The following is an 18,452-nucleotide window of genomic DNA, read 5'->3' as shown; positions in this document are numbered from 1 at the left end:
CAAACCCCGGCCGAATCATACTAAAGACATAAAAATGGTACTAGCAGCTGCCTCTTTTGGTGCCGATCATTAAGAGGTTAGTGTTCGGATTAGTCGGCCTGGTGTCAGGATAGTGTGACTGGGTGGGACAAGTTTGTCTTATGTCCGCTAAAATGCAAAAGCCTACTGAACCAAGTCGAACAGGTTACGTATTATACAACTTATTTTCGAGGTTTCAGCGCCCCCCCCCCCTTAAATGCGTACATATATTATCAGTATACCTCCATGCTCAAGCCTATGCATTTGGGTTACCCACCCCCCACCCCTCTATGCGTACATACTAAATGGACGGCCCCTAACCATTCATGAGATGGTATTGATTCAAATTTACGAGTGCGATTGTGATGTACGCATTTCCCTACACAAACACGGGATGGTATTATTCAACCGTACATGTCCACAAAACTATATATATTTATAGATATATGTATACAACCATGGTACATCAATTAGGTATCTAATTACATAATGACAGTGTAGTGGTTAGCAAATTTGAGAAATATACTTTTTTATTCAGACACCATGCCAAAAGGAAAGAACTAACTTACAGTTTACGCTGAACTAAATTAAATTTACTATTTTTGTTTCCAGCATGGTCGGAATATGTTTACATGTTTCATATTAGGAAACAATTTGCATTATGGCTAAGTATATCTAAGAAGGAAATAAGATGTTCTTACAAACTCTTATTTTGTTGGTGTATTGGTTACCTCTCAACATATGAACCATTCTTTGCCATCTCACGATTATAATCCGTATGTACTTAAGCGTTGTCTCATTTGTAGTGTTAATTTTTAAATGTATACTTTGCTTGTAAAATGATCCCACTTTATATAAATGTACAAACACCGCAATCGTGATGTGCTTACAGGAATACATTCTTCTGAGTTCTACTGAAGTCAGTTATTCAGTATAATTTGTAAAACGATATGGACTGATTGATAAAAGTGACTGTTTTCTTTACTTTGGTTTGTCGCAATATTTTTCTAACACAGTACTAATATACACTGGTCACACATGACGCCCCAAAGAAGCAGTTGTAGTTAATTCTTTTTTACCTGTAGTAATGGGATTTTTACAATATATGGCTGTGGCAGATGTACGTCGATTATCAGACAATGGTCGGCTTTTGCACTATTCGCTTATTTCCCTACTTCGAGTGCGGACTGATTGACCGTTAAGCAAAATCTCAATTAATCTCTGCGATTTATGTGCAACGTACGATATTGTCCCCAGTGTTTATTTAATTCCATCATCGTTTAACAAAACTTCTTTTCTTATCCTCTCTAAATCAACTTTTGTTGACCAAAGACAATACATTTTATAAGCAAGGCAGAACGCAAAATCACATTACCCATCCACGAGTACAATGAAAATATGTAAACAAAAATAGTTAATAAAATTCCAAGGTATGTATAATATTGTAATATATTTTGGAGTATGCGCATTTGTTTACCGCTCTCCATTTTAAGGATTCCTTATATACTTGCTTGAATATGGGAAGTCGGTGCTGGGATTATAGTCTTTAGACCAAAATAATTAGCCAATTACTAGGGGCAAACGTTACGGAGTGAAGTGTAAGTGAGTTTCAAGATGACATGGTTTACTTTTGGTGAATTCAGGTAAGAGCCGCATGAGTATCCCTGTCACTCAGTAGTCCCTATTCAAATCTAATTGCGTGAATTGATCGTGTGACTCCAGGTGCAGTATTTATGACTGGAGATTGGTAAATTATACAATGGAATCAACAGAAAAGGACTGTTCCGCCGTCGGCGGGCGCCATTTATTGTTGCTGTGGTGGTAAATATGTTACAAAGTTACAGGCGAAATGAAGCTAAAAATCATGATTTAAAAGGCCTAAGGTGGCGTAGTAAAAACGGTTCCCTGTATTAGGTTGTTGAGTTGTATAGTTTCACGGCGTGAAATACTGGCGGTAAGTTACGGAAAGTTAACGAAGAGAAGCTTTGCAGTTGTGACATTGACATACAATTGGGAAGTTGGGATTTGTGGTCATGTATTAATTAGAGTAACATTACTGATAGATTGGACGCGTTGGACTTTCCAGTTTGCAGAAGTAGTTGTACAGGATTCCTTTGAATCGGGGAAACCTATGACTCGTAGCGGGATTCGCGCAAGGGCTTGACATCGCTCGGTCAAGAAACCCATTTGGTTGATACAATATTTCTTGCGTGAGCATAATGCAAATGTGTATATTGGCTTGCACTGTTTGCAGCTATGATGTACGATGTTAAGATCTCAGTCGGTCAGGATATTCTTTAACAACGGTATCTTTTATCCTAACACGTCTTTCAATACGGTACCATTTACCCCTTGCAATAAAGTATATCAGTTGGAGGTTGAGGATGAACTAATCGATATTGAATTTCTCTAAGTACTGTTTGGTCAATGTTCGGATCTCATTATCTTGTTATTGCAAAAAATATATATTGGTTATAATCAATTACACCTTTAGTTTTATGATTATTTAGACATTCTATATAAATCCAGCATGGTATCAGTTAATATTTCGACGATATTGTTATATGTGACCAGTACATTTGAACATGTATGATTATAAACAGTAAAATTAGGCATTTAAACTGTAGGAAAAAAAATTCTACTGAAAAATGTTTCATCAGCATAAAAAACTAAGGCTTGTCAAATCCGAGACTAGCAATATTTTATAGTACCTATATTTGCTCTTTTCAGGCCAAGTTCTCACGTAATGGCTTGTTTTAGTAAATTGCTTGTTTTTGTGTGGGTTTTTTTTTGGTGCTCCCACACAAAATGCGCATGCGCGGAATTTATTTTCCGTTGCCATGACGTATAAAAGTTACCGGCCATGCACCAACATTTTTCTTTATACATCAGATTTGCATAACATGATTAAAAGTAGTTATACTTGAACAAAAAGAACCAAAAAAAACCTATAAAGTGTACAGAAAAAATAATTTAATTTCTCGAAATAAAAGTATACATCACTGTTACTTAGATACGATTTTCCACCTATAGAGGACGCCAGCAGGAAATGACGTACATTTATCCCCACAAGACGAAGTACTGGGGGGGGGGGGGGGGGCCGGCACCAGACAGACCCCCCACCCCACTTTTCCAAAAAATTATAGTGTTTTATGTGTATTTATCCCCCCCATGTGTTGTATGTTTTATATTATGCAAAAGAATTTAGGTCAAAAAAATTTAATTCTCCTTTTTAACGGGGTATTTCTTTTAAAACCTAGTTTTATCTATAGGGTTGTTTTTCCGAATAGGTTTCCATCTTTCCATCACCTGACTTGAAATCCCTTCCCTATACTCTTGGTTGACCTTGGCTAGAGGTCGCCTATATCCCGTGTGTGCTATATATATATATATGCTATAGTTTGTGTATGCTATATTTTGCTTCCATGTTGGGATAGCCTTTATTTTTTCCCAAATCTCCCCAGTAATCTTAGGACCTTATAATCGGATCAAGAAAAGGTTTATTTTTATTTATTTAATATATTTTTGAATTTTGGCTAAGTAACGGTGTATTATAATTTAATTAAGAAAAAAAAAACTTAATGTGTTCTGTGTGCAAATATATTGTGTCATTATTCACATATTGGATTTGTAAATTGAAATCCGCTGTACTCGAGTTGGAGTCCATACACTTTTTTATTTGCTTGTATTTCTCCCACCTAGAGTTAGGCCGTCTCAAATTATTTATTGGATTTCTGCCAAAATCTCTAAAAATGGTTGTTCTTCCCACACACACACACACACACACACACACACATACACACACACAGTGGGGATTTACCGTGCAGTGCGAGAGCTGCACATTTTGAGCAAATAGAATTAGAAGAGAGACTTATTAGATCCTTTGTTTTCGTGTATGTATGTAAAGTTTCCTATATGAGGTGTTTTTCCCGACTCTTTCATAGCCCCATGACGTCATTATCTCGTTCTTTTCCCATATAGTTTCTCTGTCCCGATAATTAGGATTTGTGATAGTTTACGTAATATAATTAAAGTCTATTTAATTATTTAATTTTAATTGTAATGGATAATAAAAAGAAACTGAAGCTGTTTAGGAAAATTTATAAGAATCTAAAAGGGTGGCGGCTACAGCAGATTCCAATCCGGGGTGGGGGTATGAGGGCAAGGGTTCACTTTGTGATGGTCCCCTTTAAGGGGAGATTATCCATTGCCCCATCTCCCTCCCCTTCTTTTCACCCTTTGCAGCCCCGTCCCTCCCATTCACAAATCTTCCTAGAAGTTCTTTTTTCTAATTAATTTGAAAGGATTACAAAAAAATTTGCCTATTCATTTTTTTTATGTTTATGACTTGGTCACACGCCATCATGGTTTTAGTTATGTTATCTGTTATTTTTCCTATTAAAGTTTTGTTAAAGTTGCCGTCTTGATATAAAACTTGGTTTCTTCTGTATTTTTATTTCTTGGATATCTCCATAATTAATTGTATCCTGTCTTGTTTCCTAAACTCGCACTGTGCCATCGCATGATATTTTGTGAAGTTCGCACATTTGCACATGAGATAATTTACATGTATGCATATGTCGTGTAGATATTTGAATATCAAGCTTTGTATTTTTGGAGAGCCGATGTTGGTCCAGTACCTCTAAGGTCTGTCCCAATTAACCGAGATATTTCCTCCTCTACTTTATTTTTAATTTTAGAGGTTAAATTTTCCCTTATCCAATTATATGTTTCCTTAGTTTCAATTCCCCAAAGTTCCTCATTTTCCCTATATTTACATAAAAGTTCCTTTATACTTCTAAAGGTCCTTGTTGTTTCTAGTCTTTTTACCAGTTTATTATTTTTGTAGATGTCACTTATGTTTTTCATGCTAAAACCAAACCAGTAAATGTATAAAGCTTCCTAAGGGGTTTTGGGTTGGATATTTACTTCTTTTACATTATAAATTAAATACTAGAGAGGAGGCCTAACTCGAATCGGGAGAAACACAAATAAATAAAGAAAGAAAGTGCGGACCCTGACTCGAATACAGCCTACCTCATTTTGAAAATAGACTTTAATGTGAGAAACACCACACCATAGTCAATCACATAAAACAAAAGGTTTTATTTTAATTTCAAATGGTAGTATACCGTTCATCTCGCCGGAATTCTAAATTGCAAATTAATTCAAAAGCAACTAAATTTATACCAGGACAAACAAATAAATTTGAAAAGTCCATAGAAAAATATATATTAAGACAACAGAGACAAATTTGACATAGTATTGCTGTCCCTACACACAGACTATATAGCATACACACACCATAGCATTGATACACATAGCATACACGGAACATAGAAAATTCTTGACAAAGATCACTAAAAATCAAGGATATGAAATCTGAAAATGGGAATAAGACCCATGTTTCAGACTACTACCCTTTAGAAAACACTAGGACTAATTATAAACTAAAAGTTTGATCAAAATTCCTTTTTTAAACTTTAAACAAGCACACACATCTTGGGGTATACAAGAGTACATGAAAACACTTTATTTTTTATGTGGTGGGGGTCATCTGTCTGGTGCCCCCCCCCCCCATGATACTTTCGTAACTCATACCTGCGAAAGATTATCATTTGCACTCACATTGTATGTTCTTTAAAATAATGATTTTTTTTTTATTTGCGAGATATCGTCGTATAGTTAACCTGGATACAATATAATCTTGGTCCGTTTGCACCTTGAAACTTATCATGCGTGAATGGCAGGCGCCTTCAAGCAATCTGGTGATATTTTCGTCTCTTTTGCGATATTTTTTTTATCTGACATTAGCGATACACACACAGTAAGGATGCATACGCATGCCGGCATCCGCTACATTTACGGAGTTCGTTGATATATTTTGTTCTGTAAATTTCGCATGATGAAAAAAGAAGGAATACATTATAACAATGCAAGGTTAGTTTCTTTTATTTTATTTTCAATCAAGTGTTTGTTTATTGTACCGTGCCGGGGCGGGGTGGTATGGGGGGGGGGGGGCACACATTCAACACAAAATTAGTTCCTTTCTTATCTGCATGGAATAATGGAGCAAATATGATTGACGATATTGACTGGTAATAACAAGCTTTCAATTTACGCGCGCACACACGAAGACAACTTGAAAAATAGAAACAAACAATAAAATTAACTGGTAACTTCGCACTTGCTCAAGGCTTTGTAGTTACAATGGGGGGGGGTCTGTGCTATTATCTGGTTAGGCATGACTATTTCGCAGAAATACAAACAAATCTTTTGAGATGAGCATAAAATACAATTATTTCTTTTCCTCCATACATTTACGATGCTCTCAAAGGACCCACATATTTAGGTAAAAGTATGACCGTTACCAGGCGTTACCGAGTTGAAAATATGCCGAGTAAACTTACGAATTACGCCACGTACAATGTATAAACAACACTTGGCAACTTTTAATGATAAAAGATGGTGTTTTTATTTATTTACTTATTTATTTAGTTATCAGAACTCTTTCAGAATAACAATGTAACTGCCGATTATACAGCTCGCCTCTAAGAAGATTTTCGTAGTTTCCAACTGCCATGCATAAAATAAGTTTATGCCAAAGTGATCGTGACCTACAAAATGTTGGCCATTGTCACAGGGCATAAAATTCATAAAACAATAAAGAACATTCCTTTTTGTTCTACCAAAGCAGCGGAACCATAATGAGTTGATAAAACACAAGGATATTTGTTGTTATTTTGCAAACCATTGCTAATAAAATCAGCTTCAGAAACTATTATTATTGTCCGCCCTAGAGGAAAGATTTTACAAGGTGGAAATCACTGACTGTCAGTATCCCTGGAATGACAACCAGTATGACAACTATAACTAGTTTGTGCATCAGTAAATAATCTTGAGTAGCCACTGCACCTGAAATGCGTGCAGTCCATTCATCGAATACCTCCTATTCATTCATTGTATAATACACATTTTACTTACTAAGAATACCCTATCACAGTATAAATGTTTAGTCATAAATCGGGAAAGTTTACAACTGTATATGCATATTTATTTCTATTTTAACCGTACTGTCATAAAGGTACTTCTGTGGAGGCTAGTGTGTATATGTCATGATGAAAGCTTATGTCATTAATAGTTTTCTTTCTTTGCTCTTTACAAAAAATCAAAATAATAAGACTTTCGTTATCTTTTGTCAGATTTCATATTTTCTTGAGAATTTTTTTAAAAATGTATCTGGAAAGTAAACATAAAAAATACGATAATTTAAAAAATGAAATTTGGGTCTCCATCTAAAGAATTTATATATTCTTAGTTACTACTCAGTAATTTTTAATTATTCATAAATGATTGTAAGATAAATTAGTTTTACAGTGTAAAAGTGCGAGTTTGCTCCATTTACAGAAGGGTTTACTTGCTATTCTCTTTGTATAATTCTCCCAGCTTTAAACTACAGATACAGAACATTACATAAGACAGCGAATTTCAGTCTTAACCTAAAGCTCGAGGCTGGAGAAGAGGTCACTAAATTACCGTTTCCATAGTTACACACTGGTCAGATAGAGCAGTCTCCCGCAGGTATCATTCCCTATAGATGAATTAGAGGCCAAGTAAACTGCCTTCATTTCATGAGCTATACTAGTGTAGTATAGATGAAATAAGTTTTAAATTGCAAAAGTTGTCTCTTTTGTAACCAAAGTGCAAATCAATAAAGAAATATAATGACATGTAAAATTACATGAACAGCAATGAAGGATCTTTTCACGAGAGTCGCAAAAGATTGAAACTATTTAACGAATTTCATAAATTTCATTTTAAATAAACTTAAATGTAAGATTATGTTATGTGTATCACATGACAGAAATGATATTCAATAAAAAGCATAAAAATAGGTTACATAATTGACTTTAAATTGCATTCGTCATTACACCTTCAATTCATATGTCGTCATGCCGGCATTTGCTGAGTTACTGGGTGTTATTAAACGTATCATATAGTTACGTATGATACTGGAAAATATCATATGGGTATATTAATCTTAAGAGGAGCAACATTGGCTCAGTGGTTAGCGTCTCAGACCTGCGACCGAAAGGATGCAGGTTCAACCCCTGCAATCGGATCAAATCCTCGACCTTATTGGAAAATAATGAGATAACAAGTACATTCTACAAAGACATGGAACCTATTACGTCCACTGAAACGTACGAAATGATCATCTAAATTTGCAACAAGTGATCAGGAGAAGTGCGACCTGTTGAACTCGGAAGTTTGATATGTTACACGTTTAAAAAATTATGATAAACAGTTACCGCATTTTGAAGTTAGAAATGAAACTTTTATTTCTGCCATCATTATATATAAACAAGAAATTATAGATGTAGTAACTAGTCTTGACCTAAACAAAACCGCTGGAACCAATCCAATAAGTAATAAACTTGTACAAGTATAGTTGAAGAAATGTATGTTCCATTGCAAATACATTTAAATAAATCACTCCCAGCCAGCGTGTTCCTAACACAGTGCAAGCTAGCGTATGACATACCGATGTATAAGAAAGGAGATAAAACACTACCGTCTAAATGCAGACTAATTGTTGACTTCAGCTAAATTATATACACTATTCATAAGTCCAACCTTAGAATATACTTCTGGAGTCTGGGATAATTGTTCTATTGAAGATTCGGAAAGATCAGAATAAAGGGGGGAAAATCAGATGGAAGATGCACGGATCGTTCCAGATCTATACCCATTAATTCTTCTAGATAGTCTCTTTATGCGGAAACTGCTTGGTTTGCACAACGAAGGAAAAGGAAGAGATTATGCATTATGTATTCGATTATAAATACTCAAGTACCTAACTATTTAAACGAACTTCTTCCACAAAGGAGATATGAGGCATCTAATTATCGTCTACGTTACTCTCAAAGTATCACACCAATCTCAACCAAACTTTATATTTTCACACGACCTTTTACCATATACGATTCGTCTTTAGAACTCTCTGCCTGATGATATCCGAAATCCTCCAAATCTTTCTATTTTTAAGAAACGTTTCTCTAATTTAACTAACGGGTCATCACACAAGCAGAAAGACATCTTATTGTAGGTGAGTAGTCACGTCACTTTTCAATGATAAATCTAGACTTAACCAAGAAGTGTATTGAAAGGTAGAGCGAAAGAGCTGGGATCTTTGGCATTAGGTAAGGGGCAATAGACAAAGTGTTCAACTTCTTCATTATCATAAGCACATGCACACGTGAAAGAGTTAACTAAATTCACCATGTAAAGGTCGGATTTCAGGAGACTACCTGCTTGTCTAAGTTTAGTATGTAGGATATTAAGGTGACATTTGTCAGTAGCGTAATTTTAGCGTGATGACCCGTTAGTTGAATTAGAAAAACGTTTCTTAAAAACAGAAAGATTTGGAGGATGAGAAACCTATAAACTAATATCAAATGTGTTAACATCGGTGGTTCTTTACAATTGGCATGACTTATTTGGTTATATACAAACCATCAAAAAACGGCAAGGGTAGAAGCGGGTAGCAAAGATATGAAGATCGGTAAGTCGCAAGCAATACCGAGACAAAAAAGGCAACTTTCAAGGTAGCATTTTCACACATTTATATTGACACGGGTCGTTTTAGACTAATGCGAAAACAATGACTGGATATCAAATAGGTCCAAATCTTTGTAGCTTTTTTTACGATTAACATGACATATTTAGCCTTATAGAAAACGATCATGTTGCAAGGATATAGGCGCACGGACAGAGAAATGAAGATGTACTTAATAAGATACATACACATAATTTTTACTGTTTTATTGCTTAAGTATATGCCTCATATCACTAGTATCAGCATCGAGGTATGTGATACCATCGCAAAACAGCAATACTAGAGGCACGTAACAAGGATATGAAGATTGGTAATGGTAAAGTCGCAAAGGATACTGGGTAAAATATATAAACTTTTCTAGGTTGCATTTTCACACATTTCTGTAGGCATAGATCAATTTAGACTGATGAGAAACCTACCAAATAATACCAGATTTGTCAAAATCTGTGTGTGCTTACGATTGGTATGACTTATTCGACTCTAAGATAAACGTTCGTGTTGTAAAGATCTAGGAGCACTAACATTCAAATGATTATCATCGAATTATATGGTACCATCTCAAAGCGGCAAGGGTAGAGGCACGTAGGTAGAATATAGAATATGATGATCCGTTGATGATCCGTAATATCGCAAGCGACACCAAGTAAAAAATATCAACTTTTTTACTTGCATTTTCACACATTTATATATTTCACAGATCAATTTAGACTGATGAGAAACCTATCAATTGATATCAAATTCGTCTAAATCGCGTTTTTAAAAAATTACTAATGTTATAACTTATTTGCCTATATGGAAAACGCTCATTGAGGAAGACATTGAGCGGACATACAGACACACAAAGATGTACTTGATAAGATGCATACACATATTATATATTGTTGTATAGCTTTCCTTATATGTTTGAGATTTATAATATTAAAATTGAAATATGTGGTACCGTGGCAAACTGCAATGGTAGAGGCACGTATAAGTCGCAACCGATATCGAGTCAAAAATACAAACTATTTTATTTTCATTTTCACACATTTCTGTTGGCACATATCGATTTAGACTGACGAGAAACCTAACAATTGATATCAAATTTTGCTAAATCGGTGTTTATTACTATTGTAATGACTTATTCACCTGTTTGTTAAACGATCGTATAGAAGACATTAGGAGAAAAGACAGACAAATGAAGACGTACTTAATAAGATACACACACATATTATTTACTGTTGTACAGCTTTAATTATATTCTTCAAATTTGTAGTATTCGGATCGAAATATGTGGTACAATCGCAAAACGGCAATGGTAGTTTCACGTACCAAGGATATGAAGATCGGTAATGTCGCACCCGATATTCAGTAAAAAGAACAATCTTTTTTATTTTGCATTTTCACACATGTCTATTGGCAGAGATCGACTTAGAATCATGAGAAACGTATCAATTGATATCAAACTTGTCAACATCGTTGGTTGTTTGCGATTGGTATGACTTATTCGCCTATATGGAAAATATTCGGTTAGGAAGGCACTAAACGCAAGGACGTACAAATGAAGACGTACTTCATAAGACGCATAGACATTATTTACCGTTGAACAGCTTTTATTATATGTGTCAGGTTTATAGAATTAGCATCGAAAAAATGTGATACGATCGCAAAACGGGAATGGCAGATGGACGTAGCAAGGATACGATGATCGGTAACGTTGCAAGCGATACTGAGTGAAAAATACCAACTTTTCTATTTTGCATTTTCACCCATTTATATTGGCACAGATCTATTTAGACTGATAAAAATTTATCAACTGATATCAAACGTGTCAAAATCGTTCTTTGCGATTGGTATGACTTATTCGCCCATATGGAAAACTTTCGTATAGGTCAGATGTAGGCACACGGAAAGACAGATAAAGACGTGCTTAATAAGATACATACACATATTTTATAATTATGTACAGCTTTAATTCTATGCTTCAGATCTATAGTATTAGCATGGACGTATGTGCTACCATCGCAGAACGGGAACGGTATATGAACGTAGCAAGGATATGAAGATCAGTAAAGTCGAACCCAATATTCAGTAAAAAGTACACTTTTTTGTATTCTGCATGTTCACACATGTCTGTTGGCACAGATCGAGTTAGACAGATGAGAAACCTATATATTAATATGAAATTTGTCAAAATCGGTGTTTATTTACTATTGGTATGACTTATTCGTGTATATCGAAACCGTTCGTAGAGGAAGGCATTGGGCGCACGAACATACATTATGAAGACGTACTTAATAAGAAGATACATAAACATATTATTTACTGTTGTACAGCTTTAATTATATGCTTCAAATCTATAGTATTAGCATCCAAGTAGGTGCTACCATCCCTAAACGGGAAGGATGGAAGCATCAAGGATACGAAGATCGGTAAAGTCGCAAGCGACAATGAGTCGCAAATAGCAACTTTTTTATTATTCATTTTCACACATTTTTTTTAATTATTTTTTTTTTTTTTTTTTTTTTTGCACAGATCGATTTAAACTGATGAGAAACCTATAAATTGATATCATATATGTCGAAATCGGTGGTTGTTTACGATTGGTACAACTTATTTACCTATATGGAACATGTTCGTGTAGGAAGGCATTTTGGCGCACGGAAAGACAAATGAAGACGTATTTAATAAGATATATAAACATGTTATGCTGTTGTTTAGTTTTAATTTTATGCTTCAAATCAGTAGTCAGCATCGAAGTATGTTGTAAACTCCCCCTCCCCTTAGTATGCAACTGCAAGCACACTTTGTCAAATGCTAAAAGGCACTAACTTTCTTGAAAATTATAATAATCAAAAAAAATTCCGGATTCGTATATTATAACGTTATAATGCGCTTTCATTTTCCGTCAGGTGGGTCTCCAGGTCGAGTTGTTATGAACAACAGGAAAGAAGTATCGTACATTCTTTGCTAAGCGATCGCTCAGGTGGTGCAGTGTCTGTACAGAGCGTCCGCCTTGGATGCGAGAGGTCGCGGATTCAAACCCCTGCCGAATCACACTAAAGACATAAAAATGGTACTAGCAGCTGCCTCTTTTGGCGCCCATCATTAAGATATTGGTGTGAGGATAATGTGACTGGGTGGGACAAAATGCTGTATGTTTGTGGCATGATGCCACATTGCTAGACATCATTATAAACTGTCACAATGCAGACATGGTAGCGATATGATTGCATTTTTTTTTAAAGCTACGTTAAAAATTACACACACACACACACACACACACTTTGCTTAGTTATTTGCTATTTGAAGAGATGGAATATTGTTCATATTTCAACCGCTTTTTATTAATGATCATCGATGTGACCAACATATACGATAATAATACTCCCGATGATGATGATGATGGTTGTTGTTCTTATTTCTGTATTACTACTGCTCCATGGGTATATTATATATCGAACTTGAAAACAGAAGCACTACCAGCAATAAAGCAGCTTTGAAAACAAATCGCACTTAATCGATATCAATATATATTGACATCAAAATGAACGTCAAATGCTCTGTGCAACTGTATCGAAATGAACTATTACATGCTGGGTTTTTTTTCTTTTTTTTTTGGGACAGTTTTAGACCGAAAAAAGTAGTACTTCAAGGCTCTGTCTATGGTATAAATATGTTCATGTACACTTTTCCATTGTAACTTTAAGTGTATAGACTGCAAATACGATGAAGCACAAATCGAGGACGTCGAGTGTTAGCATTGGAACAATGTTACTACTTCGGTCGAGAAGGATAACGACCTATATATGTATTCCTGCCCACTACCATGTAGGATGTATCAAACTGTATATTACTCAAGCGCTCTTTGTCGAGCGTGCTGGTGTGTGTGTACAAAAACAAATGGAATATAATAACTTTAACTGAAATATATACAATTAAATTCTATATAAAAGTGATGCGGCACCTGGGAGTAAAGCAAAAATGGAAGAAACAAATTTCCGGATCGCTACTATCAACAGCAATGGGATAGACAAAGCGAAAGCAGACAAAGTAGCCAAAGAAACAAACTTTGGTGTAATAATGATACAAGAAACACACTATAGAATTAAGCCAGAGTTCGAAATTTTAGTAGAAGACAAACTTAACGCAATAAAGATATGCAACAATTTTGCAAATAATGATATTAGAGTTGGTTGCAACAATAATATTTTTAAAAAGCTGGGAAAGGTTTGAGGAGGGGGGAATTTTTTAAGGGACGGTTGCTACGTGTTAAAATGTTTAATTGGCATATTATAAATGTGTACATGCCAGCTAATAGAAATAAGAAACTAATTTTAAAGAAAACTTATACACCTACCTACAACAATATTCGATGGAAAATCTAATCATAGGGGGAGATTTCAACTGGGTAACTATAAATTAAACCAGTCTAGCAGGATTGATAAATTTTACGGAAATTTTTATGATCCATTAATATATATTAATACTGCAATAACCAACCAAAAGCTATCAGACCATTTCATGCTCACTATTGACCTAAACATGAAAAAAATAGAAAAATGTGGGTCAGGACTATGGAAACTAAATAATAAGATTTTAAATGACAAAGAATATGTCGAAATAATAATTAAAAAAAGAAATTGAAACCGTCAAAAATGAAGAAAATATTAATATAATAATTGATTGGGATGTTTTAAAAAACAAAATAAAAGGAATAAATATTCAGTACTCAAATAGAGGGCGGAAAAACCCCAGAAAAAAAAAGACAAACACGAACTCAAATTAGAACTAAGCAAAACAACAAACGACGATGGAGAAAGAAAAAAAAAAACGATTGACAGACAAAATTAAAATCGTTGAAGAAGACGAAAATCAGGGGAGAATAATAAGGGCGGGAAAATTTACAGAGATCTACAACGAGGCAAAAAACGTATATAAGCGAGAAGAATTTAGAAAAGGGGGTGATACAATTTTAAACAATATCAAAATAAACAATGTAACCCATACTGTAAAAGAAGATATCCTAAATAATATTTCCAAATATTATAAAGAACTATACACCACACACCACACAGAACATATACTTCAGCACAATCGACAGCTACTTAAAAAATGTCGACTGTGAGATGACATCAGCAGTACATAGAGACCAATGTGATGATGTCATCTCAGATGAAGAAATCACAAAAAGTATATCAACACTCACAAAAGTCACCAGGGAAAGATGGACTCATCGTGGAATTCTACCAAAAGTTCCACGGTGAACTGACGCCGATCTTAAACGCTTTGTATAATAATATAGTTTTAAGTAAAAATAAAATGACTAAATCTATGAGGGAGGGAGTTATCACAATTATATACAAAGGGAAAGGGAATAGAGACGAGATTAAAAACTGGAGGCCTATATCACTTTTAAACACGGACTATAAGATTTTAAGTAGGATTTTAACAAATACAGTAAAGGGTAGGATAAACAAGATAATTAATGTAAATCAAACTTGTGGGGGAGGGATATACAAAACAATATTTTAAACATTAAAACTATAATTAACTACATAAATGAAACTGGTATGATGAGTGCTATGGTACTCTTCGACCAGGAGAAAGCTTTCGACTGATTTGAACAAAACTGTATAAAGAATGTTTTTAAAAAATTTGGTTTCGGACCCAATTTCCAAAATGGACCAAAATCCTACACACTGGGATAATTAAACGGGAAATGCACGAAAGAATTTGAAATACAACGATCAGTGATACAAGGATGTCCACTATCAATGCTAGAATACGTAATGGCAATATAAATCCTACGTCACACGATAAGAAACAACCCAGATGTGCAAGCAGGGGCGTATTAACCATTAAGCAGACTAAGCACGTGCATAGGACACCAGGGCCAAAGGGGGCACCACAAAGTTGAGAAAAGGGTGAAAAGAAAGAAAGAAAAAAGAATGAAGATTTGTAAAAAAAACTGATACAACTAGTGCAAATTGATCATGATGTTCTGTTTCTTGATCATGGTACACCCTAGGGTTATCTTCTCAGGTGTACGTGGAAAAGAGGGGCGCGCCAAGATTTGTCAGTGCTTAGGGCACCAGTGAGCCTTAATCCGCCCCTGATTATACAAGGCATACAAATACCAAACCTAAAAAAGAATTAAAAAATGCTCTAACATGCATATGATTGCAACATCTTTATAAGAGAGGGGAAATGCTATAAGCGTCGGGTTCCAAAATAAACCACAACAAGCACGAAATCTTAAAAATAGTTAACTGGAGGGGCAACCACCCTGGATTATCGCCCCCCCCCCCCCCACACACACACTTACTGAGAGACACTGTAAAGGCTCTAGGGGTTTACTTTGGCAATAAAAAAAAGAAGCTGTAGAAAATTATGAACATATTATCAATAAAATAAGAGAAAATGTGAAAATCTGGCCATGGCGCCATTACCTATCATGGAGCGGGCCCAAGTGGCCAAGACTTATTTATACTCAAATATTAACTACATAATTAAATCCATAGATATGGATAATACAATTTTAAACAAAACAGACAACGAAATAATAGATTATATATGGAATCATAAAATGCATCATGTAAAAAAAGAGACATTATATAGGGCCAAAAGTAGAGGGGGCTTGGGGTTGCCGAGCCCTCTACTACTATAATTAACTAACATAATCAATAGATTAAAAAAAAATGCACTCAGACCCGGCTACAGCGTGAGAAGCACCGTACATCTACTGGTTCGGCTTCACCTTGAGAAACCGACCAGAGATATACAAAAATAACAAATTAATATAAAAAAATCGAAGTGCCACGCAAACATATGAGAACTAATTTTAAAATATAGAGACAAAACAGATTTATGCAAAATTTAATAAGTAAAAGTCACGCTTGGATTAGGGAGGAGGTAACCAAAAATATAAAATGTAGAGTAGAGCAGGACAACTGAGGGGGTAAATTGGACAAAAAATTGGAAAAATTGGGGAAAATAAGATCTGTCAAAACACAAAGTATAATTTTTAAATACCTGCACAACACCTGGCTAACAGGCGAAGAAACAATCAAACATCGTATGCTGAGGATAATGCCGAAATGCCCTTTATGTAAAACAGCGAACTTCACCAAACTACATACGATTGTCCAATGTGATAAATCTAAACATAATAGGATAAAGTTAATAATGAAAATTTGCAAAAAATATAAGTATAACAAAAATAACATTTTATTCATAGATTTAGACTACGAAAACAAAATCGTTCTAAAATGTATAGACTATATAGTAACTACGATGATATCCTGTGGACAGGTGATTTTTAAATAAGATACGTGGTAAAAATAAGAATATTAACCACAACAAGAACTCAGTACGTCTTACGACGAATAGATACTTACCGTCAGGTTGATATAACGCAATTGATGTTGGAACTGGGGGAGAGAGGGGGAGGGAGGAATAGGTATTACAGACCGAAGGGTCGCGTAGCGCAATTGCGAGCTGATGCCATACCCATACCCCCTCCTCGCACCCCACAACAGCCATATTTCAAAGAAAATTTCAAATTCTATTTCAAATATTTCAAAGAAACCCATGTAACTTTTTTTTTAAAAGAGAAAAGGGAAGAAAGGAAGAAAGAAAAAAATAAAAGAATTTTGTAATTTAATTTTTCTTCTTCTTTCTCTGAAAGAAAATTCTAAAGACATATATAGGAAGGGATACAGGGAAAATATAAGGGGGAAGTAAATGGCGATGACATCATGGGGCTAAGTCACAGGGCTCAGTGAAGTGCATAGGCCCATCATGAGTCTTTGAAAACACCCAATGTAGAACATAAACAGACAAAATAAAGACACAAATACATACTGTATAACACTTAGTTTAAAACCCTACTAACTTCTCCCGCACTGCATGGTTGACCACTATAGAATAATGTGGTCTCATAAATACGTTTGGATCTTTCAATAAAGCATAATCAGATAAACTAAATAAAGGAGGCCTAACGCGACCCAGGAAAAACACATAGAGAATAAAGAAGCGTGAACCTTGGATCGAGCGTAACCTACCTATCAACATCTTTAAAGACTATTATGAGGAATGACACATATTATCACTCGAATAATAAAATAGGAAATTATTTTTTTAAAACAAAGTCTAAATAGTACACCATTCCATCGTCAAAATTAGAAAACCATAAAACAAATTAAAAGATACAATATAACATCATAAAGGAAGAAATACAACTGGGAAAGATATTTGATCTATACTTGCTGTCTCAAACATAAAGAAAATATAGCATACACACAATATAACACCATTACATATAGCAAACACTGAGACCTAGGCGACATATAGCAAAGGTTACAAAACATTTCAAGGGAATGAACTTCGAGCAAGGTGAGGGAAATCAGACTCGGACGAACAACCCTTTAGATAACACTATGGAAACATAAATACCCCATCAAAAATTCTAAAAACTAAATTTTTTATATAAAATTTTGTTTTAATAAAACGTAGAACACATCTGAGGGGGAAATACACAAATATAAAATACTTTTTATTTTTTTTGGGAAATGGGGGCATCTGTCCGTTGCCCCCCCCCACTCCCAAAAAAGTGTGTGTGTGTGTGTGTGTGTGTGTGTGTGTATGTGTGTGTTATTATACCCATTACATTACTTGCAAAATATATATGGTGCTGACATTTTCGGCAAGAGGGAGACCTACCGATATTCTGCATATAATTATTTTAATGTTTTTCAGAGCGAGTGTATTGGGGCCTGATCTGTTCAATATATTTCTCAACTGATACAGCAGGTATAATCAGAGGCGTAGCGGA

Source organism: Sinohyriopsis cumingii, chromosome 7 (assembly GCF_028554795.1).
Source record: "Sinohyriopsis cumingii isolate HCF-2022 chromosome 7, ASM2855479v2, whole genome shotgun sequence".
NCBI lineage: Eukaryota > Metazoa > Mollusca > Bivalvia > Unionida > Unionidae > Sinohyriopsis > Sinohyriopsis cumingii.
This window is presented reverse-complemented; position numbering follows the sequence as displayed.